This window comes from Procambarus clarkii, chromosome 63, assembly GCF_040958095.1.
Source record: "Procambarus clarkii isolate CNS0578487 chromosome 63, FALCON_Pclarkii_2.0, whole genome shotgun sequence".
In the NCBI taxonomy this organism is placed as follows: Eukaryota; Metazoa; Arthropoda; class Malacostraca; order Decapoda; family Cambaridae; genus Procambarus; species Procambarus clarkii.
Genome location: NC_091212.1, coordinates 6812872 through 6840613, shown reverse-complemented (window position 1 = coordinate 6840613; position 27742 = coordinate 6812872). Strand labels below are relative to the sequence as shown.

Here is a 27742-nt window from a genome sequence, read left to right as displayed (position 1 = left end):
CTTCGGCCCGCCTCTCAACTGTCAATCAATATTGTTACTAACTATTAATTTTTTTGGCAGTCCGCAACTTGGACGGGCACAGCCTGACCTCAGCCACAGGTGTACAGGTTCCTGAGCCTACTGGGCTCTATAATATCTACATTTGAAACTGTGTATGGAGTCAGCCTCCACCACATCACTGCCTAATGCACTCCACTTGTTAACTACTCTGACACTGAAAAAGTTCTTTCTAACGTCCCTGTGGCTCATTTACTCAGTTTCCACCTGTGTTCCCTTGTTCGCGTACCACCCGTGTTAAAATGTTTATCCTTATCTACCCTGTCAATTTCTCTGAAAATTTTGTAGGCAGTGATCATGTCTCCTCTTACTCTTCTGTCTTCCTGTGTCGTGAGGTGCATTTCCCGCAGCCTTTCTTCGTAACTCATGCCTCTTAGTTCTGAGACTAGCCTAGTGTCATACCTTTGAACTTTTTCCAGCTTCGTCTTGTGCTTGACAAGGTACGGGCTCCATGCTGGGGCCGCATACTCCAGGATTGGTCTTACATATGTGGTATACAAGGTTCTGAATGATTCCTTACACAGGTTCCTGAAGGCCGTTCTGATGTTAGCCAGCCTCGCGTATGCCACAGATGTTATTCTTTTTATGTGGGCTTCAGGAGACAGGTTTGGTGTGATATCAACTCCTAGATCTTTCTCTCTGTCCGTTTCATGAAGCACTTCATTTCCCATTTCCCATTCTGGCCTCCTGTTTCCACCGCCTAGTTTCATTACTTTGCATTTACTCGGGTTGAATTTTAGTAGCCATTTGTTGGACCATTCATTCAGTCTGTCTAGGTCATCTTGTAGCCTCTTACTATCATCCTCTGTTTTAATCCTCCTCATAATTTTTACATCACCAGCAAACAATGAGAGGAACGATTCTATACCCTCTGGGAGATCATATACATATGTCAGAAACGGTATAGATCCAAGGACTGACCCCTGCGGGCCTCCACTGGCGACGACTCGCCAATCTGAGGCCTCACCCCTCACAGTGACTCACTGTCTTCTGTTGTGTATTTACCTAGTTGTGCTTGCGGGGGTTGAGCTCTGCTCTTTCGGCCCGCCTCTCAACTGTGAATTAGCTGTTACTAACTACTATTTTTTCCACACCACATACACCAAGAAACAGCCCGTGACAACTGACTAACTCCCAGATACCTATTTTCTGCTAGGAAACAGGGGCATTAGGGTGAAAGAAACTCTGCCCATTGTTTCTCGCCGGCGCCCGGAATCGAACCCGGGACCACAGGATCACGCGTCCAGCGTGCTGTCCGCTCAGGGCATCAGGGTGAAAGTAACTTTGCCCATTTGTTTCCGCCATGGTCCGGGATCGATCTCGGGTCCCTAGATCTACGCATCCAGAGCGCTGTCCACTCAGCCACTAGGCGCCCCAGTGTGTGTGTGTGTGTGTGTGTGTGTGTGTGTGTGTGTGTGTGTGTGTGTGTGTGTGTGTGTGTGTGTGTGTGTGTGTGTACTCACCTATTTGTGTCTGCAGGATCGAGCATTGACTCTTGGATCCCGCCTTTCGAGCATAAGTTGTTTACAGCAATGACTACGGTCCTATTTCCCTATCATACCTGGTTTTAAAATTATGAATAGTATTTGCTTCCACAACCTATTCCTGAAGTGCATTCCAACGGGGCAAAATTTAAATTTAAAACTTAATCGAAATCCTCAGATTAGGCAAAATTGTAATTAATTTTGTCAATAAAGATGTTGTTAATAATAAATCATGCTCGTCTTACTGAACCTAAACCTCTCTCTTCCCCTCGTCCTATCAACATCATTTTGCCAGAAGGCAGAACTTGCAGCGCTGCCAGACAGGCAGGCAGGCAGGCAGGGCGGGGTGGGAAGCCGAGGTTCACGCCTCGGGACGAGTTGCTACGCTCAAAGGAGAGGGAGGGAGGGAGGTGGGAGTACTGCCAAAGCCTCACTAACCTCGAATGTTTTTTCCCCCATCTACTTCGTGTGTGTCCCCTTCATCACCCTAACCACAGCCACATGCGACAGGTTGCAACAAGTGATCAAAGTAACATACCAATATATAAATTTACATAAGCTGAAATGCCGAGTAATCTTATATAACGGTGATGTTTACAAGATCTATAGTTTCCAGACGACTCTGTGCACCATAACAACTATCACACTGTAATAAGTGCTGGAGATCAGCTTACCTCTATAGTATTTAAAGTATAAAAACAATATCGTCTATGATATCAATATATTTATAATATATCCAACAAAGGAGAGGGGGGTATGGATTATACAGCAACAACAACAACAACAAAACGAAGGCAGACTGTGATCAAAACAAATCCTCCTCTCAAAGAAAACGGTTTAACCTGATTTCTTTTACAGGACACACTCAAATGTTTTTTGGTTCTCCAGTCCGGCCTTTTCAACAATATTAAATTTTTATTATATATATAAGCAAGAGTTCTTAGACTCTTGTAAAGCCACTAGCATGTATAGCGTTTCGGGCCGGTCCTTAATCCCAATTTTCCCCTGGAATACGACCCGCCAAATCGTTTAAATGCTTGTTATAGGTAAGTGCTTGTTAATTCAAGCACCAATAAACCAGTTTATGAAAGAAAAACGGGTTTACACGTGATTAACAACTAATAATAACGATTGAAAACTTGTCTAGAATTATTCGTGCTCTTCTTATGTTCGAATCGCAACTATAACTAATTTATACTACACATACAAATACTTGCCAATATAACTTAAGTTAAACACTTGATTTTGGCCACAACTTGGGCGAGCACAACCTGACCTCGGCCACAACTTGGACGAGCACAGCCTGACCTCAGCCACAACTTGGACGAGCACAGTCTGACCTCAGCCACAACTTGGACGAGCACAGCCTGACCTCGGCCACAACTTGGACGAGCACACCCTGACCTCGGCCACAACTTGGACGAGCACAACCTGACCTCAGCCACAACTTGGACGAGCACAGTCTGACCTCAGCCACAACTTGGACGAGCACAACCTGACCTCAGCCACAACTTGGACGAGCACAACCTGACCTCGGCCACAACTTGGACGAGCACAGCCTGACCTCGGCCACAACTTGGACGAGCACAGCCTGACCTCGGCCACAACTTGGACGAGCACAGCCTGACCTCGGCCACAACTTGGACGAGCACAGCCTGACCTCGGCCACAACTTGGACGAGCACAGTTTGATCTGACGGGTTTGAGGTCTCATTCGTCACTTCTCGTATAATTATATCAGTATTATCATTTAAACTATTGTACGTTGCCTGAAATTAACGGCTTAATTATATTAACGTTCCGGAAAATAAGTAGTGTCGTAAAAATAATAATTACAATCACGACAATGACAGCATTGTTACAATGTGCCTGAACAACAATTACTGCGACACAGTAAGTATCTTTATAAGACATATCTGTACAACAATTTACGCCACATCAACAAATACACATACACCGAGAAGTGTATATATATATACCCAGGTTCTCGGTGTATGCACATTCTGAATTTACTTTAAAGATACCTGATCAACTAGGCTGTGATTCATACGTGAGCAGCCTCGTCTAACGGTCAATCTGGTCAGAGACCGGGCCGCGGGGACGACGACCCTCGGAATTACGTCAAGGTAACCGCTAAACGATGTTCAGGGCTGAAGAATACTTGCTGGCTGGTCAGTAGCCTACTGCGGTAGCCTAATATTTTCCCAGGCTTTATAGGCCTTCATCCCAAAACAAATTTGTAATTTTGTCAGCCTTCGGCTTAGTGGTCACGTGTTCTCAATTCTGTTTGTTCTCGTGTTCTCCCCATTCTGTTCTCTGCTCAATATGTTCACTGTGTAACTTTGAACTATTTTAAGATATGTAGGAAAACTAGCGAAATTATGTCTGAAACTGTGTCTTAAACTGTATTAGAAATAATTCCAATAATAATATATATTGCAGATTATACTGCACAGTTAATAAAATAATAATAATAATTACAGGTTATGTCTCAGTTCTGTCTTTATCGTGGTTCTTGCTCTAAGGACGATGGCGAAATAGGCAATTACAGTCAAATAACGGGTTCAGACGTGTTTTAACCGAACAATTGACTCTGGCGTGGAACTAGTTACATTTTGTTTTTTTTATTTGCATGGCATGCACTCCACACCCGTCCAGGTGGTGGAGTGAAGACTTGCAGTCATGCACTCGAGCTCAGGGAGTGCATGTACTTCCAGGTGAGGAGGTACCCACTCTACCATAGTGGTGAGGAGGTACCCACTCTACCATAGTGGTGAGGAGGTACCCACTCTACCATAGTGGTGAGGATGGTACCCACTCTACCATAGTGGTGAGGATGGTACCCACTCTACCATAGTGGTGAGGAGGTACCCACTCTACCATAGTGGTGAGGAGGTACCCACTCTACCATAGTGGTGAGGAGGTACCCACTCTACCATAGTGGTGAAGAGGTACCCACTCTACCATAGTGGTGAGGATGGTACCCACTCTACCATAGTGGTGAGGATGGTACCCACTCTACCATAGTGGTGAGGAGGTACCCACTCTACCATAGTGGTGAGGAGGTACCCACTCTACCATAGTGGTGAGGAGGTACCCACTCTACCATAGTGGTGAGGAGGTACCCACTCTACCATAGTGGTGAGGATGGTACCCACTCTACCATAGTGGTGAGGAGGTACCCACTCTACCATAGTGGTGAGGATGGTACCCACTCTACCATAGTGGTGAGGATGGTACCCACTTTACCATAGTGGTGAGGAGGTACCCACTCTACCATAGTGGTGAGGAGGTACCCACTCTACCATAGTGGTGAGGATGGTACCCACTCTACCATAGTGGTGAGGAGGTACCCACTCTACCATAGCGAGGATGGCTGGCCCGGGTTACGATAATATAGTGTAAAACTCTACTTCTCTACTCACAGCCACCCAATAAATAATAATAATAATTTACTCACAATAAGGTACAAAGTATTGGTGAGACGACATAAGATTGGTATTTTTCCACTCACACAAAGCTACTAACACGCTTAGCTAACACTCATAAAATATTTGGTCGCAAGATCACTCAGTAAAAACACCAATTAAGTCATATTTACACAAAGTTAAATGCGACATTTTACTCTTGATCGAAAATGTGTTAATAACACACAAAAGATACATCTAAACTGCATAACATTTGTCTAAATAACTGTATTGCATTACGCTTAAAAAAGTTGCGTTAAACTGTTCATAGTTGCATTACGAAACTGTTGAAAGTATAGAGTGCAATGAACAACCACTTCAAAAGTTAGGTATAAATTGCTTTAGTTTTTTTTTAAGTTTAGTTCATTTATTATGCACCCCATACCCATCTTGTGGGCGGTAGTGGAAAGGGTTACAGAGGCACATAATGGGCTCAGGGACTGAACCCCGCTATAAATTGCTACACACAGAAATCACAATAGCGTGATGTATCAAATGAACAAATCCACAAGGGCCGTGACGAGGCTTCAGTAGGACGAGAAATTCGGTAGTAATTCTTATACCATGTCGTAGCTCAGTCGATTACGGCAGCGTCTGGGATCCTCGCGGACGTAGGTTCGAATCCTCGTCACGGCCCTTGTGGATTTGTTCGAATAAATTGCTGTTTGTATTAACTGATTTACTGAAAATGTTGTGTATCCTCAGGTGATGGGTGAGTGAGGGACTCCCCCCCCCCCCCCCCGGGGGTCTAGACCCCCCTCCCCCTACCTCTCTCAGGAAACAACCCACAATCGCTGTCTAGCTCCTGGGTACCTATTTACTGTTAGGTAAACAGCGCATCAGGTGAAAGGAAACGTGCCATCATACCTGTCCCGCCTGGGGTCGAACCCGGGATCCCCCATTGTGAGTCGAGGACGAGGTCGTCTGTGCTACAGGAATTGGTGTTGGGGTTAATTAGGGTCAATTAACCTCCTGTAAGGTTATTAAGGTCACCACAATTACTTGCTAACCAACGAGAAAGTATAATATAGTCCTGAACGTAATCCGACCCCTTGCTTTTTGCAGGGTCGGCGTTCGATTCCCGATGGTCCAACAAGTGATTGGGCACAGTTCTTTCCTTCTTCTTATATGGTGTCCTGTCCTCATATCCCTTCTATGTGCTACATAGTCACACTGGCTCAGTTCCCTCATCACATCCCTGGACCAAAGAGCTAAAGCTCAACCCCCGCAAGCACAATTAGGTCAGTACAATCGCCTTGAGAATGGTCCAGGACGGACCGAAACGTCGTCGTCCCTTCACCTTCTAGTGTGTGGTCTGGTCAACACTGGCTCAGTACTTCTCTTGATAATCTCCTTCCTTTCAGTGTATATTCACTGAGGAATGGGTTAATATACACTTCTGTGTATATATCTCTCGTATCCCATTTAGAACCCGCGTATATATAGATACAAAACAAGAAAAACTTAATAAAATATTTCATAAAGTTAGTATACGAAGCCTAGATAGCTCAGTTGGGAGAGCGTTAGACTGAAGATCTAAAGGTCCCCGGTTCGATCCCGGGTCTGGGCAATGGTTTTCTTCCACCTCGAAGCCAGTAATCATAGACATCGTTACCTTGAGGTAACAACGTTACCTTCAGGTTACCTTAAGATGATTTCGGGGCTTATCTACTCAGTCCGGTCCTCGCCCAGGCCTCCTGGTTGCGTGTTGAACAGTCTCAGGCCTCTGATGTTGATAGTTCTCTCTTGAACACTGTGAGGGGTCGGCCAGTTATGCCCCTTATGTGTAGTGGAAGCGTGTTGAACAGTCTCGGGCCTCTGATGTTGATAGTTCTCTCTTGAACACTGTGAGGGGTCGGCCAGTTATGCCCCTTATGTGTAGTGGAAGCGTGTTGAACAGTCTCGGGCCTCTGATGTTGATAGTTCTCTCTTGAACACTGTGAGGGGTCGGCCAGTTATGTCCCTTATGTGTAGTGGAAGCGTGTTGAACAGTCTCGGGCCTCTGATGTTGATAGTTCTCTCTTGAACACTGTGAGGGGTCGGCCAGTTATGCCCCTTATGTGTAGTGGAAGCGTGTTGAACAGTCTCGGGCCTCTGATGTTGATAGTTCTCTCTTGAACACTGTGAGGGGTCGGCCAGTTATGTCCCTTATGTGTAGTGGAAGTGTGTTGAACAGTCTCGGGCCTCTGATGTTGATAGTTCTCTCTTGAACACTGTGAGGGGTCGGCCAGTTATGTCCCTTATGTGTAGTGGAAGCGTGTTGAACAGTCTCGGGCCTCTGATGTTGATAGTTCTCTCTTGAACACTGTGAAAGGGTCGGCCAGTTATGCCCCTTATGTGTAGTGGAAGCGTGTTGAACAGTCTCGGGCCTCTGATGTTGATAGTTCTCTCTTGAACACTGTGAGGGGTCAGCCAGTTATGTACCTTATGTGTAGTGGAAGCGTGTTGAACAATCTCGGGCCTCTGATGTTGATAGAGTTCTCTCTCAGAGTACCTGTTGCACCTCTGCTCTTCAACGGGGGTATTCTGCACATCCTGCCATGCCTTCTGGTCTCATGTGAGGTAATTTCCGTGTTCAGATTTGGGACCAGCCCCTCTTAATATCTTCCACGTGTAGATTATCGCGTATCACTCTCGCCTGCGTTCAAGAGAATACAGATTTTGAACCTTTAATCGGTCCCAATAATTAACACTGACGTCCTAAAAATCACAACGGCTTGCATAATTGACGCGGCGTCCGTTTTCTATTGGTGGGTCCTTGATCACGTTTGGTTGGTATACTTTTTTTTATTTTACTTATTTGTTATTTATTTTTTTATTTTACTTATATATTTTTATTTTATTTTATTTACTTATTTGGTATACGTCACCAGTATAGTGACGTGCAGGATGTGCAGAATACCCCCGTTGAAGAGCAGAGGTGCAACAGGTACTCTGAGAGAGAACTATCAACATCAGAGGCCCGAGACTGTTCAACACGCTTCCACTACACATAAGGGACATAACTGGCCGACCCCTCACAGTGTTCATGAGAGAACTATCAACATCAGAGGCCCGAGACTGTTCAACACGCTTCCACTACACATAAGGGACATAACTGGCCGACCCCTCACAGTGTTCAAGAGAGAACTATCAACATCAGAGGCCCGAGACTGTTCAACACGCTTCCACTACACATAAGGGACATAACTGGCCGACCCCTCACAGTGTTCATGAGAGAACTATCAACATCAGAGGCCCGAGACTGTTCAACACGCTTCCACTACACATAAGGGACATAACTGGCCGACCCCTCACAGTGTTCAAGAGAGAACTATCAACATCAGAGGCCCGAGATTGTTCAACACGCTTCCACTACACATAAGGTACATAACTGGCTGACCCCTCACAGTGTTCAAGAGAGAACTATCAACATCAGAGGCCCGAGACTGTTCAACACGCTTCCACTACACATAAGGGACATAACTGGCCGACCCCTCACAGTGTTCAAGAGAGAACTATCAACATCAGAGGCCCGAGACTGTTCAACACACTTCCACTACACATAAGGGACATAACTGGCCGACCCCTCACAGTGTTCAAGAGAGAACTATCAACATCAGAGGCCCGAGATTGTTCAACACGCTTCCACTACACATAAGGTACATAACTGGCTGACCCCTCACAGTGTTCAAGAGAGAACTTGACAAACACCTCCAAAGGATATCTGATCAACCAGGCTGTGACTCATACGTCAGGCTGCGAGCAGCCGCGTCCAACAACCTGGTTGACCAGACGACCAACCGGGAGGCCTGGTCGAAAACAGGGTCGCGGGGCCATTGATCCCCGGAAGCTACACAAGGTGGACACACGGTAAGGTAGTGGTTGGCATTAGGGAAAAATGTGATGTCATTACTTGAGAGTACGGGTATATTAGTAAGTAAACCTCTCAATAAACTGTATTCATTGTTACACATGTGTCGTGATGGTCGAGTGGTTAAGGGGTCTTGTGCACCAGTTGCAGAGTGCTCCTGGCAGTATGGGTTCGAGTCACTTGTGGGGTGTGAGTTTTCAGTTGCATATATGCCTAGGGACCATTCAGGCTTGTTCGCATTTTTACACATGTTGCCGTGTAAGCAATTCTGTAAATTGTTACTTGTACTTGTGCCCCTTGGTACTGTACCTGTTCTGGTACAACCCGTCACCATAATACACCGTCGCATTTTGACGTATCTTGAGGTTATCTTGAGATGATTTCGGGGCTTTAGTGTCCCCGCGGCCCGGTCCTCGACCAGGCCTCCACCCCCAGGAAGCAGCCCGTGACAGCTGACTAACACCCAGGTACCTATTTTACTGCTAGGTAACAGGAGCATAGGGTGAAAGAAACTCTGCCCATTGTTTCTCGCCGGCGCCTGGGATCGAACCCAGGACCACAGGATCACAAGTCCAGTGTGCTGTCCGCTCGGCCGACCGGCTCCCTAAGCCGGTATACTCTAAGACCCAAAAAATTATCGTCTTAGAATATGGTAGCGGCTCAGCCCCGTCCTCGTAAGGTTTCCTAACGTCACAAGACTGTCGTACTAAAGTGGCCCTTAACCTAACCTACCAGAGGACCCAAAACAGAAAACGGGACAGTAGGTCACTTTCGCGAGGCGCTTCCAAACATACTCTGGAAGGACAGTTTTTGGGCCTTACGTAGAGTGTACGTTAAAAAGGCGACGCTGTGTTAGGAGGACGGGTTGTGACGAGACTGGTGACGATGTGAGTCTAGACGGGTGAGCACCTGTCTGAAGACGACTACACACAGGTGAGCACCTACACACAGGTGAGCATCTATACAAGCCTGAAGTATAAATATACACAGGCTTCCTGTCCCCGACAAAACGAATTAGTTAATATATAACCAAGAGGTGTATCCCGTTTCTGTTAATTTAAACTGAGCTTAATCCTGGTTTAAATTTATGAACATAGAATACTCGCTGGTTGGTCAGTACACTATTGTGTTGGCCTTAATGATACTCCATAGGCCGATACGTCTTCCAACACCAAACCAAACTAAAAGGAAATATTTAAAATTATTAGTTAGGGGGCGCCCGGGATTGAACCAGGGACCTCTCGATCTGCAGTCGAATGCTCTACCACTGAGCTACACCCCCTCATGGGTACGTGTGTTACACAGATGTATCACAGTGTTACGTCAACGTTGGTGGCTGGTGGTGGTGTAGGCGGCTCGTCGGGCGGGCTCCGGGTGGGACCCCGCCAGGTGTGTGGGAACTGTCAGTGGACAAGTTGACGCTACGGCCGCCTCCACCTGGTTTCTACTCACCTATTTGTGCTTGCGGGGTTGAGCTCTGGCTCTTTGGTCCCGCCTTTCAACCGTCAATCAACAGGTGTACAGATTCCTGAGCCTACTGGGCTCTATCATATCTACACTTGAAACTGTGTATGGAGTCAGCCTCCACCACATCACTGCCTAATGTATTCCATTTGTCAACCACTCTGACACTAAAAAAGTTCTTTCTAATACCTCTGTGGCTCATTTGGGCACTCAGTTTCCACCTGTTTCCCCTAGTGCGTGTACCACTTGTGTTAAATAGCCTGTCTTTATCTACCCTATCAATTCCCTTGAGAATCTTGAATGTGGTGATCATGTCCCCCCTAACTCTTCTGTCTTCCAGCGAAGTGAGGTTTAATTCCCATAGTTTCTCCTCGTAGCTCATACCTCTCAGCTCGGGTACTACTTTGGTGACACACCTCTGAACCTTTTCCAGTTTAGTCTTATCCTTGACTAGATATGGACTCCATGCTGGGGCTGCATACTCCAGGATTGGTCTGACATATGTGGTATACAAAGTTCTGAATGATTCCTTACACAAGTTTCTGAATGCGTTCTTATGTTGGCCAGCCTGGCATATGCCGCTGATGTTATCCTCTTGATATGTGCTGCAGGAGACAGGTCTGGCGTGATATCAACCCCCAAGTCTTTTTCTTTCTCTGACTCTTGAAGAATTTCATCTCCCAGATGATACCTTGTATCTGGCCTCCTGCTCCCTACACCTATCTTCATTACATTACATTTGCTTGGGTTAAACTCTAACACCCATTTGTTCGACTATTCCTTCAGCTTGTCTAGGTCTTCTTGAAGCCTCAAGCAGTCGTCCTGTCTTAATCCTTCTCATAATTTTGGCAGTCAGCAAACATTGAGAGAAATGAATCTATACCCTCCGGGAGATCATTTACATATATCAGAAACAAGATAGGACCGAATACAGAGCCCTGTGGGACTCCACTGGTGACTTCACGCCAATCGGAGGTCTCACCCCTCACCGTAACTTTCTGCTTCCTATTGCTTAGGTACTCCCTTATCCACCGGAGCACCTTACCAGCTACACCTGCCTGTCTCTCCAGCTTATGTACCAGCCTCTTATGCGGTACTGTGTCAAAGGCTTTCCGACAATCCAAGAGGTGGAGGCTTCCAACACCAAACCAAACCAAAGGGAAATATTTAAAATTGTAAGGTAGGGGGCGCCCGGGATTGATTTATTATTATTAACATCTTTATTGACAAAATTAATTACAATTTTGCCTAATCTGAGAATTTTGATAGTCTTATTAAATTGAGGTTAATGCTAGTATTCACTGTCACGCAGGACAGAGGGTCATACATAAGACAATAGGTCTAAACTGTAGGCTGAAGCACATATATATCATGGTTACAATCAATGTTTTAATGTGTGAATATGTGACAACAACTTTCTATTGTGCACTGCCACACAAGGGCAGGGATGGGTTCATAAGTGATGCAGCTTAGAGTATAAATAGAAATTGTTCTTCATTCTTTAAAATGGACAAGCAAATTTTGGGTAAATTGTTAGGATGTCGTCCAGAACACCTGAGTCAATAAAATAGTTACACAGTTGGTGGTACAATAGGCCAGGAGGTCTAAAGTCCTTTACGGTTTCACATTCATCAATATAGTGTTCTAGTGAGTGCATTAAAGGTTTATCACAGAGTTTACAATCTGAATATTCTGGTAGTGGCTCAGCCTCACTAACCTGCCAGATGTGTCTATAGCCAAGGCGAATTCGCGCAATTACTACATCACATTGCCTGGTCCGGTTACTGTGCTGACCATACAAATACCTATTATTACAGAACTTGTCATAACTTTTAATACTGCAGCTTTCAGGTCTCTGTGCATTTCTTAGTTCTTCTAAATCTGAATTAATTTCTTTAATTTGTATGTTTCTAATAACTGCATTAGATAGTCCAAAGTCATAATCAATGTTTTCTTTCCTGCAAGCCTCATTGGCCAATTGATCTACAAAGTCATGTTTTTCAACTCCAACATGGGATGGGATCCACACAAATTTTATACAAGAATTATCATTGGCAAAAATTACATTCCATTTAATATTACAAGCTACTTCCGACATACATTGTGATGGGTTATTTAAGGACTGCAGAGCACTTTTAGAGTCACAGAAAATAACTCCACCACCATTGAGCTTAAGGTATTCAGTGGCTAGATAAATACCCAATAGCTCGGTCTGTGTCGTGCTTGCCCAGTTGTTCAATCTCTGTGTACTAGTCATGATCATTTCATTCCCTTTATACACTGCACATGCACAACCTGTTCTACCAGTGCCTAACTGCACAGAGCCATCAGTAAAGGCATAGGATTCAGTCGGTTTGAGAATTTGAAGATGACTGTCAATAGCTTCTAATGTTATACATCTCAAAATGTCAGTGTTATACATTTGTTTTACACTGATGGGAGTATAATGCAGAGAGACCTCCACATCTTTCCAAGGGGGAATATAGTGAACAGTTTTATCAGGGTTAAGAGATACATTCAGTTTCTGAAGATTATAGGCACAACAACTGAGCCACACACTGTAGGGAGCTTTTTGCGGCGGATTGAGGGAACAGTCAGAATTGTTTAGAATGGATCTCAATTTAATTTGAATAGAGCTGGGGGGACCATTATTTTTCAAAGTTTTGGCGCAAAACATAGTACTAAGTAGAACTATTCTTTCGTAAATGGAAGGTAAGTTTAGTTCCTTTCTCATGTTAACAATTCTGACAGTTCTAGGACAACCCAGGATGATGCGCATGGCATCATTCTGTACTACATCTAGGCCTTGTAATTGTTTAGGAGAAAAATTAAGAAGATGCAAGGCATAATAATCAACAACAGATCGTATAAAGGCAATATAAAAACTACGAGCATATTTTATGTTAATGCCAAATCCTTTGCCAACAAGAGTTCTGAGAGGTTTAAGACGCTCAACAAGTTTTTTACGCAGGTTGCTGATGAGATTTGTATCATTAACCTCGACTCCAAGATATTTATAAGACTCACAAGTCTCCACGGGCACTCCATTAATAGTATAGTTAGCATGGAGAGAATGGGGAATAAGAACCCTTGTTTTATCAACAGAGATTATGAGGCCACATTCTACTACTTTCTTGGAGAATGCATCAAGTAACATTTGTAGCCTTGGTTTACTGTGTGCCATAATACAAATATCATCAGCATAACATATAACTGTTTCCGTAGGTTGTACAGGTATGTCATGGATAAGTTTGTGCATAAGTATATTGAAGAGCATAGGGCTTAGGACACCACCTTGAGGTGTGCCTAGTTCGAATGCATCTGTTCTTGTACTTTTAACTCCTTTAAATAGGACACTAGCACGCCTGTTGGATAGGTAGCTCTTTATCCAACTCAGAAGATTACCTTTGATTCCAAATTCAGCAAGTTGCTCTAATATTATTTCGCCATTCGCTACATCGAAAGCTGACTTTAGGTCAATAAAGGCTGCCTGTGTCCCATCCTGGGAGTTTACAAAATATTCAGCAAAGCATGTTTGTGTGCTACACTTGGGCATGAACCCATATAGGTTTGGGGCCAGTTTTTCTTTGACCTGAAACATGACTCGATTGAGAACAATTCTCTCCAAGACTTTACACATGCAAGATGTAAGGGAAATGGGTCTGAATTTTTGAGAGTTAGGTTTAGGAATTGGTATTATGAGACTTTGTGTCCAATTCTTTGGCAAGATACCTTGTGAGAGACTCATTTGATAGAGGTCAAGCAGAGGGTGGCTAGGGACATCATTCAGTAAGCTCAAGATGTTATAAGTTATACCATCCTCACCAGGGGCAGTTTGTTTAGGTTTTCCTAATGCTGATGTTAATTCAAAGGGGGTTATAGGAAACTGATCCGTTAAATCTGGTGAGGAGCGTGCTATTTCAATATTAAAGTTTCTGTTAATGTTGGTATGTCTTAAATGCTGCTGTATATCTGGGGGTAAGGAAGAAATTTGTGAGACACTAGACCATTGAGCTAGGAGCATGTCAGCATATTCTGCAGGAGTATGATGAAGCTGAACTGGGGCTGAAGGTTTGGTAATGTTTTTAATTTTGTTCCACATTTCTGATAATGTTGTAGTTCTATTGATACCTTGTAGGAATTGTTCCCAATATGTGTTCTTAACCTGACCCTTAAGCTCGCGAAAATCTCTGTTGGCATTAAGGAATGCAAGTAAATTGTCAGCTGTTTTGTCTCGTTTATAAGAGTCAGCAGCTGAAGCACTTTAGCTCGCTCTGCAATAATAATAGGATCCTCTGTCCATGAGGAAGAACGAGTGTTCTTTTTTTTCCTTGATTTAACCCAGGTATCATAATAACTGGTAATGATACTGACAAGATCATTGTAAAAGTGGTCCACTGATACAGGTGTATACCCAGTGTACCACTTATGTACATAAGCCTTAAAGTGCTGTTTAAGATTGTCTGGAATGTTAATTTTAACTCTAGGATGAGGATTGGACTTAATATCCGCCACATTGTATTCACAATATATTGCAAAATGATCACTTACTAGTTCTGGGATGAGCTTAACGTTGACGTTGCTATCTACTAGGCTGTATCCAATCACATAATCCAGTCTACCCCCCAATAAATGGGTCTGTTTATCAGTATCATACACAGTAATATTATGATCATTAAGGTATTTCAAGAAGACCCTTCCATTATTGTTACACTGAACGTCACCAAGAGCAGTGTGACGAGCATTAAAGTCACCCATACATAACATAGCTGTGTTACCTGTAGGTTTCGGTAGCAGGTCTGCTTTAAGTACATTACATCGTCCATATATGTTATACAGTAGGAAATGGCTATTTGCAGTTTGCAATTTGAATTTTTGATAATGTATACTATCACTCCTATGATTTTTAATTAGTTTACAGATTAATCCACTCTTAATATACGTTAGTAAACCAGTTCCAATACTGTTGTTGTATGCTATATACCCAGGTATCCTGGGTGGGACCTTCTTGATAGTTGTGGACGTATATGGTTCCTGTAAACAGATCACATCTACGTCTCTCATTTTAGCATACAAGATTACGTCATTTATCCGAAGATAAACACTCCAATGTATACTATAATGTATACTCCATAGGCCGATACGTCTTCCAACACCAAACCAAACTAAAAGGAAATATTTAAAATTATTAGTTAGGGGGCGCCCGGGATTGAACCAGGGACCTCTCGATCTGCAGTCGAATGCTCTACCACTGAGCTACACCCCCTCACGGGAACATGTGTTACACAGATGTATCACAGTGTTACGTCAACGTTTGTGGCTGGTGGTGGTGGTGTACGCGGCCCGTCGGGCGGGCTCCGGGTGGGACCCCGCCAGGTGTGGGAGGAGGCGGCCAATTTAATTTCTCTCTTTATTAGGCGGCCGTAGTCCTTGTCCACTACGGCTGCCTCCATTTTTTGGGGGGGTGGGGGGAAGTAAAGAGGAAGGAGAGGCATAGGTGAAGGGAAGTATAGAAGTGGGAAATACAGTGAGAGGTATGAAAGCAGGCGGGCTGTCCGCCTTGCTGACACCATGTGTGGGTGTTGGCAGGTAAGCTAAGCTGGCTGCCGCCTCCATGTGGTTTGTGTTGAGACTTCTGTGGTTGGTATGGCGACTCACTCTCTTCCTAATACCCTCCTTGCCTGACTTTCTTCCCTCACCCCCCTCCTCCACATCTGACCCTCACTCCCCCACCTCCTGCTACCCACTCCCTGGGACACCCCGGCTCCCTTCCATGCTGGGCCGGACTAAGAACTTTATTCAAGGTTTATATATAAATTATATAGAAATTATTATATAGAGCGGCTAGTGTATTGAGCAGCCAATGCCCACAAGTATGAGGGTGCACCGTAAATTACTCACAGCTGTCAACATCAATAACAAATCATATTGATGTATTGATCATATTTTAGTCTTAATGACTGAAAAGATTATGGTGTCTCCTAATATGTAATTATATAATCTATCTTTATCTATAAAATAGAATGTTCGTCTGAGTTTGCACGAGGCTGGGGGGTCAGACGCTTAGGGGTAGCCACAACCAACTTTCAGTGATGAATCATGGGAGGTTTGGGCATGTAATAAGACACTCGAGGTTAGCCTCAGTGCCACACTTATAAATATTGCCATGTTAATCTCACCCCCCCCCCCTCCCCTGGCGATTTGTATGAAGTCTGGAATTAAGGTTGTATTACCTTATCCAGTAATATTATGAATTGAAAACAATGCTTAACTGAAATTTTGTTCAAGGCTTATACATGTTTGTTGAAATTAAAATGGCTTTCTAAATTTTGTCTGCTAAATTCTGGATTATTATAAGTTGATCGGGCTACCCGGCGGTGCCCGGGTAGCCCTTTTTCTCCCTTCTGTTCCCTCTGTCCCTCTCCCTCCCTAATGTTCCCTCTGTCCCTCTTCTTCCAATTCTCTCCGCCCTTTCGTAACTCCCCCCTATTCTCTCTCTCTCTCTCTCCACCTTCGTACTCTCTTCCCAATTCTCTTCCCTCAGAGGGCAAAAAGATAACCAAGAATCAGCATTGAGTCAATATAACATCCTTAAATTCCATTTTAAAACTATGAATAATCTAACCCACATTTCGTACTTTATAAGAGTCTCTGGAATGTCGGAATAGTAGCCGATCCTTCTTAAAGATGGGCCGACCACACCCTTCGACCTTCTTATATGGGAGGGTCGACCACACCCTCCCTATGACACTTCGAATACAATCACAAATCATCCTGCAAAATTTGGAGAGGATGATTCCCAATCTCGAAGAAACACTCTCTGTTATATAGATTCAAAATCATCCTGAATACCGTTTAGGCTAGAAGCGTCCAAAAAACATACTGACGTCATAATTAAATACGGGTGACGTCATACAACTCTTGCGCAATGTAAAATACAAAATGTTATACTTTTGTTATTTTCGTAACATTAGGCTACGTTGTGCGTAATTAATGACTTTATATACAAAACAAATACTTTATATTATCATTGAATTAAGTTACCTTTAAATTACCATTAAATTACCTATCTTATAAATATTATTGTTTAAGAAGAAGCGATGACATTGGCGAAGCTTTTTTTTTTTTTTTTTTTTTTTTTTTTTTTTTTTTTTGAGATATATACAAGAGTTGTTACATTCTTGTACAGCCACTAGTACGCGTAGCGTTTCGGGCAAGTCCTTAATCCTATGGTCCCTGGAATACGATCCCCTGCCGCGAAGAATCGTTTTTTCATCCAAGTACACATTTTACTGTTGCGTTAAACAGAGGCTACAGCTAAGGAATTGCGCCCAGTAAATCCTCCCCGGCCAGGATACGAACCCATGGCATAGCGCTCGCGGAACGCCAGGCGAGTGTCTTACCACTACACCACGGAGACTGTATCACAGTCACACTTTTACAGCCCGTCCTCCTAAGGTTCCCCAACGTTAACAAACTGTCGTACTAAAGTGGCCTTATCCTAACCTACCAGAGGACCCAAAACAGAAAACGGGGCAGTATGTCAATTTCGCGAGCCGCTTCCATTTTCTAGTACGACGATTTGGCCATAGTGAGAGTATACGTCAAAATACGACGTTCTTTTAGCAGGACGGGTCGGTTTACGCGTCCGAGTAGGAAAATAATGAGCAGATGTTGGGAGGCTACCGGGAGGGAGGGAGGGAGGGAGGGAGGGAGGGAGGGAGGGAGTCAGCCAGGGAGGGAGAGAGGGAGTCAGCCAGGGAGGGAGAGAGGGAGTCAGCCAGGGAGGGAGAGAGGGAGTCAGCCAGGGAGGGAGAGAGGGAGTCAGCGGCAACCACAGAAGCTTCAACACAAATTTTAGAGCTCAACAGGAGATTCCAGGAGGTCGTCACAGAAGAACAAGGAGAAGCCCCTGCACTAAATGAGGCAAACCAAGCAACCTTGGAGGAATTGGACCTCACCAGTGATGAGGTCAAACGGAAACTGTTGGAGCTGAATGTGACAAAGGCTGTTGGGCCTGACAGAATCTCACCATGGACACTAAAAGAAGGTGCAGAGACACTAAGTGTGCCACTCTCTATGGTGTATAACAGGCCACTGGAAACAGGAGACCTACTGGAAAGTTGGAAGACAGCTAACGTAGTCCCAATATACAAGAAGGGTGACAGGCAAGAGGCACTGAACTACAGGCCAGTTTCCCCAACTTGTATACCATGCAAGGTGATGGAGAAGATCGTGAGGAAAAGGCTCGTAGAGCATCTGGAGGGAAATAACTTTGTAACGCACCACCAACATGGGTTCAGAGATGGTAAATCGTGCCTCACAGGTTTAATAGAATTCTATGACCAAGCAACCCAAATTTTTTAGGCAACAAAGAGAAGGGTGGGCAGACTGCATTTTCCTGGACTGCCAAAAAGCCTTTGACACAGTACCCCATAAAAGGCTGTTACAAAAATTGGAGCAACAGGCAGGAGTAAAAGGTAAGGTGCTCCAGTGGAAAAGGGAGTATCTAAGCAACAGGAAACAGCGAGTAACGGTGAGGGGTGAGACATCAGAGTGGCGAGATGTCGCCAGCGAAGTCCCACAGGGCTCTGTACTTGGACTGTTTCTAATATATATAAACGATCTTCCAGAGAGTATAGACTCATTCCTCTCAATGCTTGCTGATGATGCAAAAATTATCAGAAGAATCAAGACAGATGAAGATAGACAGAGACTACAGGATGACCTGGACAAACTGTAGGAATGGTCTAGAAAATGGCTACTAAAGTTCAACTCAGGAAAGTGTAAAGTAATGAAATTAGGCGAAGGGAGCAGAAGGATAAACACAAGGTACCATCTGGGAGGTGAAACGCTGCAAGAGTCAAATAGAGAGAAAGATCTGGGGGTTGATATCATACCGAACCTGTCCCCAGAGGCCCTCATCAAAAGGATATCATCAGCGGCATATGCTAGGTTGTCTAACATAAGAACTGCGTTTAGAAACTTGTGTAAGGAATCGTTCAGGACCCTGTATACCACTTATGTCAGACCAATCCTGGAGTATGCAGCTCCAGCCTGGAGTCCATACCTAGTTAAACACAAGCCAAAGTTAGAGAAGATTCAGCGGTATGCCGCCAGACTTGTCCCGGAACTGAGAGGCATGAGCTACGAGGAAAGGCTGAAGGAGCTGAACCTCACATCCCTGGAAAACAGAAGAGTAAGGGGAGACATGATAACCACCTACAAAATTCTCAGGGGAATTGACAGGGTGGACAAAGGCACACTCTTCAGCACGGGTGGAACACGAACAAGGGAACACAGGTGGAAACCTAGTACCCAAATAAGCCACAGAGACGTTAGAAAGAATATTTTCAGTGTCAGAGTAGTTAACAAATGGAATGCATTAGGAAGTGATGTGGTGGAGGCTGACTCCATACACAGTTTCAAGTGTAGATATGATAGAGCCCAATAGGCTCAGGAATCTGTACACCTGTTGATTGACGGTTGAGAGGCGGAACCAAAGAGCCAGAGCTCAACCCCCGCAAGCACAAATAGGTGAGTACAAACCAGGTGGAGGCGGCCGTAGCGTCAACTTGTCCACTGACAGTCCCCTCACACCTGGCGGGGTCCCACCCGGAGCCCGCCCGACGAGCCGCCTACACCACCACCAGCCACCAACGCTGACGTAACACTGTGATACATCTGTGTAACACACGTACCCACGAGGGGGTGTAGCTCAGTGGTAGAGCATTCGACTGCAGATCGAGAGGTCCCTGGTTCAATCCCGGGCGCCCCCTAACTAATAATTTTAAATATTTCCCTTTAGTTTGGTTTGGTGTTGGAAGAAGTATCGGCCTATGGAGTGTTATTAAGGCCAACACAATAGTGTACTGACCAACCAGCGAGTATTCTATGTTCATAAATTTACACCAGGACCAAACTAAATTCAATGGGAATATATATATATTATATATATATATGGAAGGGAGTACCACCTCTAGCTGGAAGAAGGGGGACCCATAGCCTCGGAGGAAACCACGCATAATGCATTAGAGGGAATGTTTAGATCCCCTCCAATACAGTTTCTGTGTGCTTTTCTCCTACCACCCCCTTCCTTTTTTATTTTTTGTGCTTTATTATGCATTTGATGGTTACAAGATATACATGGGTTGATACAAAAATAATAATGCAAAAAGGTGCTTAAAGGTTATGGATCTCTTGAAAAACACAACAATGGGAAACATTGATGAATGTCACAGACGGGTTCGATCATTGTTGCAAGTCAAACACTTCTTCGAATTCCTCTGATATATATATATATATATATATATATATATATATATATATATATATATATATATATATATATATATATATATATATATATATATATATATATATGTTGACCAGACCACACACTAGAAATTGAATCGACTTGAGAATGGTCCAGGACGGACCGAAACGTCGTCGTCCCTTCAATTTCTAGTGTGTGGTCTGGTCAACATACTTCAGCCACGTTATTGTGACTCATCGCCTGCATATATATATATATATATATATATATATATATATATATATATTACACACATGCACACATATTCCTCTCTCTCTTTAACACTTTCGAGACCAAGTAAATTTATTTATGTATTTATATATACAAGATGAAACATTGGGGTTTATGAGAGTGCATAGCACTGAGGTTTTTACATTCTTGAATGTACAAGTATTCAGCGCTTCCCGAGCGGTTTGGCCTGGGTTCGTATCCTGGCCGGGGAGGATTGACTGCACGCCAATCCTTAACTGCAGCCTCTGTTCACCCAGCAGTAAAAGCCAGATTCACGAATTAGTTACTCAAGTACTTACGAACGTGTACATCTTTCCTCAATCTTTGACGGCTTTGGTTACAATTATTCAATAGTTTACAAGCATGGAAATTTCCCAATCAACTGTTGTTATTGTTATAAACAGCCTCCTGGGGTCGTATTCCGGGGTAATATTAGGATTAAGGACCTGTTCGAAACGCTACGCGTGCTAGTGGCTGTACAAGAATGCATGATCTCTTATATTATATTATATTATATTTTATATATATATATATATATATATATATATATATATATATATATATATATATATATATATATATATATATATATATATATAATGGGACCTAGTCTATGGAACTCACTCCCTAACGAATTAAGCTTTTTAATTCGTTAGGGAGTGAGTTCTATAGACTAGGTCCCATTATTAGCAAAGAGTATTTACACAGAGTTTGGCTCTGGTGATATCAAAGAGATATTTATTTCTAGTGGGATGATTATGTGTTCTATTACATCTGCCTAGGAAGAGTTTCAGATTAGAATTTGCACTTAGGAACAAGGTTTTGTACATGTAAATGGCACAAGAGTATGTGGGGAATGAGTTCATGTTTACCACGTTTAGGGATTTAAACAGAGTAGCTGTGTGTGTTGTCTGAAAATAGAGTTAGTTATTGGTTTGATAGCAGATTTTTACTGGGTGATGATGGGTTTGAGATAATTTACAGTAGTTGAACCCCCATGCACAGACACCGTATGTAAGATAGGGTAGATTAGAGAGTAGTATAATGAGAGGAAAACAGAGTGATGAACATAATATCTGATTTTAGAGAGTATACCGATAGTTTTTTTTTTTATACTTTTTTTGGCTATGTGTTTTATGTGGGTGCTGAAGTTGAGTCTCTTATCTATGAATAGGCCAAGGAACGTTCCATAATTTTTATTGCTGATGTCAACATTGTCTATCTGAAGTTGAATTTCAGTTGATGATTTGTTTCCAAATAAGACGTAGTAAGTCTTTTGTATGTTTAGTGTGAGTTAGATGGTTGACATCCATGAGTGGACTTTCTTTTTTAATTAGTTATTTACAACATTATTTAGTGTGTGTTGGTTGGGGTCTGAATATAGGAGGGTAGTATCGTCAGCAAATAATATAGATTTAAGAATGTTAGAGACATTTGGCAGATCATTGATGTATATAAGAAATAGGAGAGGTCCAAGGAATGCTGCCCTGTGGCACCCCTACGGTTAGTGGGAGAGGTTATATCATTGATGGCTACATATTGGTGTCTGTCACTAAGATAGAATCGGATATAGTTCAGGGCAAGGCCTCGGATTCCATAATGGTGAAGTTTAAGAGGTAGTTAAGGTTTACAGTATCAAAGGCCTTTCTCAGGTCAATCAAGAGCCCAATTGGGAACTAATTTTTGTCAAGGGTTGAGTAGATGACATCAAGCAGATTAATAATTGTATCGTTGGTACTCTTTTGGGAGCGGAAGCCAAACTGACAGGGACTTAGTATGTTGAATTTTAACAGGTAGCAATAGAGCTGTTCGTTAATATTTTTTTTTCAATTATTTTTGATAATACAGATAGATTAGATATCGGTTTGTAATTGTTTGTCAGCCGTATCGCCTCCTTTATGAATTGGCGTTACTCGTGCTTTGGAGGCGGAGACACTGGTACTCTTACTTTCCTTAATTAAACAGTGTAAACAATATTTACAGTTGAGTGTAGCCTGATAGTACCAGTCTCACAGAACCAACGGTACTGTGCATTAAGGAAATGCTTAATCTCAATTCAAAGGAGAAACCCCGGCTGCCACCACCCCATAACATTAGTTACTACAATGTTGTTGTTGTTGTTGTTAAAGATTCACTACTTGGAACAAGCAGTTCCAAGCAGCACGGGCTATGGTGAGCCCATAATCGAGTTACTACAAGAGTATTGATAGTTACTAATTAGGGGATTGCCAGTGGTTCATGGGGGAAACCACCGCGTCCTGTTGACTTTAATTACTAATGAGAGATGTCTTCTTTTGATGTAATTTCTTACTGACAGGTACGTTAAATCTTTTATTATTTTTTAGTTATTTATTTATTCAAGCGTTCTTACATTCTCGTACAGCCGCCAGCACGCGTTGCGTTCCGGGCAGGTCATTAATCCTGTGTTCCCCGGAATACGACCCGCCAAATCGTTAACAACCAGGTATCCATTTTACTGTTGGGTGAACAGAGCCTACAGTTAAGGATTAGCGCCCAGTAAATTCTCCCAGGCCAAGATACGAACCCCAGGTTAAAGCGCTCACGAAACGCCAGGCGAGTGTGTTACCACGGGAACTGCATGGATTTAATTTAATACGACATACAATTTAATATGGGAGAATTTGGGAGGTTCACACAAGGAGGTTCAACGGCCTTGATGACACATGGGAGATGGCAATGGAGGGAAAACCATTGACACATAATCTTGTTAAATTTTCATCTTTAAGTCAAAATTACGATATTCACCAAGTGGTTGGGCATCATTCCTTCCCACCGTCCCATCCCAAATTTTTATCCTGACCCCTTCCAAGTGCTATATAGTCGTCATGGCTGGGCGCTTCCCCCCCTGATAATTCCCTCCCTTCTGGCCAAACATTCATTCACATAAACAGAGGTTTTCCCAGATACTGCAACTCTGATAAGGTCTGATTTGCGCGAAGAGCTATCTAGTTTCACACGAATTCTTCTATTACTTACGCCAAGTGATTAGGAACCCACTCTATATGCTGCTCTGATGTCTCTTGTTCGAATTTCATAATTTATGTTTTCACGTGATTCTCGGATTACCATGAGAGCACAGTCCTCTCCGTCAGTGTCTTGGGAGAAATTACGTGAGGAGATAATGACAGAATCAAGGAGCTTTTTCGGTCAGATTCGTCTTGAGAAACAGTGTTGCTGCTGCAAGGTGTTGAATTGATTCTCAAACTTTTCCAACACTTCTTCCAGTTTTCTAATGGTTTCTGCTGGTAAACTGAGTTATTGCTGCGAGTGAACGAAGAAAATGACTCATAACTTTGATAACGTAAATGTATCTGAGAACACCGTCTGCAGGTTCCTTGGCAGCCAAAAAGAACTTGGGAGAACATTGTAGCCGAGAACACTCAGAACGGCGAAGAGTTAGGTACCTCAAGGATAAGTACAGTCTGATGCTGTTCCTGGAGCTGGTTAACGCTTAGCACTGGCAATAACAGCTTATATATCCATGTTCGCGGATGATATGTTTTTTTACACGGTTTACAAAGTTTACACGGATGATGATATGTATCATCATACATAGTCGAGTCACAATCGACTTGAGAATGGTCCAGGACGGACCGAAACGTCGTCGTCCCTTCAACTTCTAGTGTGTGGTCTGGTCAACATACTTCAGCCACGTTATTGTGACTCATCGCCTGCATGATTATGTAGCCTGTCCTCTCTAGCGTTCACAGCGTCACTAAGCTCATGTACTAAATGGTCCGAACCGAACCTAACCGACTACTTACGAATAGAAAAACGCGACATTAAGTCAATTTTGCTAGCCGCTAGGCTTTGTATACACGAGTTTCTGGCCTTAAGGGCAATACGTCAATATGCGAGGTACTATTCGAGAAGTACTGATTTGATGCTGAGGATCATGGATGTATAATGCTTCAGGATGAATAACAAACGATTCAATTTATGTTTAAAATGTTTTAACAGGTCGTAACTTCGACAGATTTTAGGTAATGCCAATGTAGGAAGGTGAAAGTTGACGCAATACACCAAAGTTTACACTGGAGACATCACTGGTGCTTCATAGTGTCTCTGGCTTGTGGCCGTTTTTGGATAATTCCCCATGAGACACACACACACATACACGCCATAACATCGGCCACCAACACCAGTATCTAACATATCAAGAGATAGTGAAGAATGTAGAGGTTGCCGACAGAAAGAATAAATCAGATTAACGGTTTAACCGAGTAAGCAATTGAAACTGAAATAAGTTTATTGAGGTAAAATACACACAAAGGGATGAGGTAGCTCAAGCTATTCTCACCCCGTTCAGTACATCGTGTTAATACATACATAGACACACATCACAAACAATAAACATATTACCTTGTTTGGTGCTATATTGGGGGTGCTATATTGTATTGGGGGTGCTATATTAAGCTGGATTAGGGCATGGCTATACCAAAGGAAACAGAGAGTTAGTATAAATGGAATCAAGTCAGAGTGGGAAAATGTTGTAAGTGGAGTGCCTCAAGGCTCTGTCCTGGGACCTCTGTTGTTTATAATATATATAAATGATTTAGATTCAGGTTTGAGTAGCAACATTTGCAAATTTGCCGATGATACGAAAATCGGTAGGGAAATTAATTCGGAGGAGGACTCACTATCACTTCAAGTTGATCTAGATAGGGTTTTGAAATGGTCAAAGGATTGGCAGATGCAGTTTAATGCTGATAAATGTAAAGTTCTGAGGTTAGGTAATGATGATAGAGTTACAAGATACGAGCTAGATGGTGTTGTGATTGCGAAGTCGGATTGCGAAAGGGATCTGGGAGTTATGATTAGTAAGAATTTAAAACAAAAGGATCAATGCATAAATGTTCGTAATAAGGCAAATCGGACACTTGGATTTATTAATCGCAGCGTTAGTAACAAGACACCTGGTGTGGTTCTCAAGCTATATCTTGCTCTAGTTAGGCCCCATTTAGATTATGCAGTTCAGTTTTGGTCGCCATATTATAGAATGGATATAAATTCACTTGAACGTGTCCAGCGTAGGATGACTAAGTTAATTCCCCAAATTAGAAATCTTTCATATGAAGAAAGATTAACAAAGCTTAAGTTGCATTCACTGGAAAGGCGAAGAGTTAGGGGTGACATGATAGAGGTTTACAAGTGGATGAATGGACATAACCGGGGGGATATTAATAGGGTATTAAAAGTATCAACACAGGACAGAACACGAAACAATGGATATAAATTGGATAAGTTTAGATTTAGGAAAGACTTGGGTAAATACTGGTTCAGTAACAGGGTTGTTGATTTGTGGAACCAATTGCCGCGTAACATTGTGGAGGTGGGGTCCCTCGATTGTTTCAAGCACGGGTTGGACAAGTATATGAGTGGGATTGGGTGGTTATAGAATAGGAGCTGCCTCGTATGGGCCAATAGGCCTTCTGCAGTTACCTTTGTTCTTATGTTCTTATGTTCTTACCAAACATTCTGAGAGATAAACATATACATTTCCTGAGTAAGCAATGACATTATGTTATGATCTGTTATTTATAATTAAGAATCACGTGGCCTCGCTGCGTGGAGTCCTAGCAATCGATGCCGTAGATGAGTAAGTAAACTTATTGGTTTACCCAATCAGATTTTAAGATCAAATTTAAGTTCTACGGAAATCTTGGAGCTTTAGGAGAGTGTTGAGAACATTATTGTAGAGTAAGAGGTACCACACAACCTCACATTCCATGTCCCCCAGACTACAGCTGGTGGTCAAACCCATCCCAGCCCAAATAGTTTACCTAACTCCAAGCCTCGTATCACTCCGGCGGTTGGCGGAGGTGTTACAGTGCACTACTACTAAATGGGCAACGAGTTCAAGGTTTTAATCGATTATATGATATTGATTCTACATTAGTTGAAGCTCTAAACCGAATCGCGGGTGTGGATTATGCATCTCCCACACCCATCCCGTGGGCGGCGGGGGAAGTCTCACCCAACACCCATGCAGTGGGAAGCAGTAGAAGATGCGTCACCGCAACCTGTCCTCTTAAAAAGAACGTCACTTTTGGCTCGTATGCGCACTATGGCTAAATTTGGACGTAATTTGAAATGAAATCGACTCACAAAAGTGACGTTCTGTTCCGTTTTCTATTTGAGTCGTCCGGCCTACGCGCAGAGGCTATAAGAGGACACTTTAAATCAACGTTTTTCATAACGTTTTGAAACTTTATGAGAATTCCCTGCCCACCTAACCTATCAGAGGACCCTTAACTTACTGTTGTTGAAAAAAAAAATCCCAAATTTATTTTCATATTTTTTTCATTTTCAAATTACGTCCAAATTCGGCCATACGGGCAAACGGCCAAAAGCGACGTTCTTTTTAAGAGGACAGGTTGCAAGGAAAAAAAAGCAGTGTGAGGGGGCGCCCGGGTTTGAACCAGGGACCTCTCGATCTGCAGTCGAATGCTCTACCACTGAGCTACACCCCCGTTGATATCCACTTAGGACAAGTTTAGTTTTAGCGAGTGTTGGCCGGGTGGGCTGAATACGCGCAGTGTTTGTATATTTTATACAACCACTAATTACTTGCCGAGTTTCGGGAACCAGTGCAAATTGAACATGTTAATGGAGTAAAGTAATATTATAACTTTTAGTACATAAGGACATAAGAACAAAGACAACTGCAGAAGGCCTATTGGCCCATACGAGGCAGCTCCTATTTGTAACCACCCAATCTCACTCATATAAATGTCCAACTCGCGCTTGAAACAATCGAGGGACCCCACCTCCACCACGTTACGCGGCAATTGGTTCCACAAATCAACAACCCTGTTACTGAACCAGTATTTACCCAAGTCTTTCCTAAA

At 43.1% G+C, this 27742-nt stretch overlaps 5 non-coding genes across 5 annotated transcripts; 2 read left to right on the top strand and 3 right to left on the bottom strand.

Annotated features, from left to right (window-relative positions):
• Positions 1-6504: 6504 nt before the first annotated feature.
• On the top strand, positions 6505-6577 carry TRNAF-GAA (transfer RNA phenylalanine (anticodon GAA)). Its single transcript has one exon. It is a non-coding gene; the product is annotated as a tRNA-Phe (tRNA).
• A 3493-nt stretch (positions 6578-10070) lies between these two features.
• On the bottom strand, positions 10071-10142 carry TRNAC-GCA (transfer RNA cysteine (anticodon GCA)). Its single transcript has one exon. It is a non-coding gene; the product is annotated as a tRNA-Cys (tRNA).
• Positions 10143-15518: 5376 nt separating this feature from the next.
• TRNAC-GCA (transfer RNA cysteine (anticodon GCA)) lies at positions 15519-15590 on the bottom strand. The gene has a single exon. It is a non-coding gene; the product is annotated as a tRNA-Cys (tRNA).
• A 4441-nt stretch (positions 15591-20031) lies between these two features.
• TRNAC-GCA (transfer RNA cysteine (anticodon GCA)) lies at positions 20032-20103 on the top strand. The gene has a single exon. It is a non-coding gene; the product is annotated as a tRNA-Cys (tRNA).
• A 7189-nt stretch (positions 20104-27292) lies between these two features.
• On the bottom strand, positions 27293-27364 carry TRNAC-GCA (transfer RNA cysteine (anticodon GCA)). Its single transcript has one exon. It is a non-coding gene; the product is annotated as a tRNA-Cys (tRNA).
• Between the last annotated feature and the right edge of the window lie 378 nt (positions 27365-27742).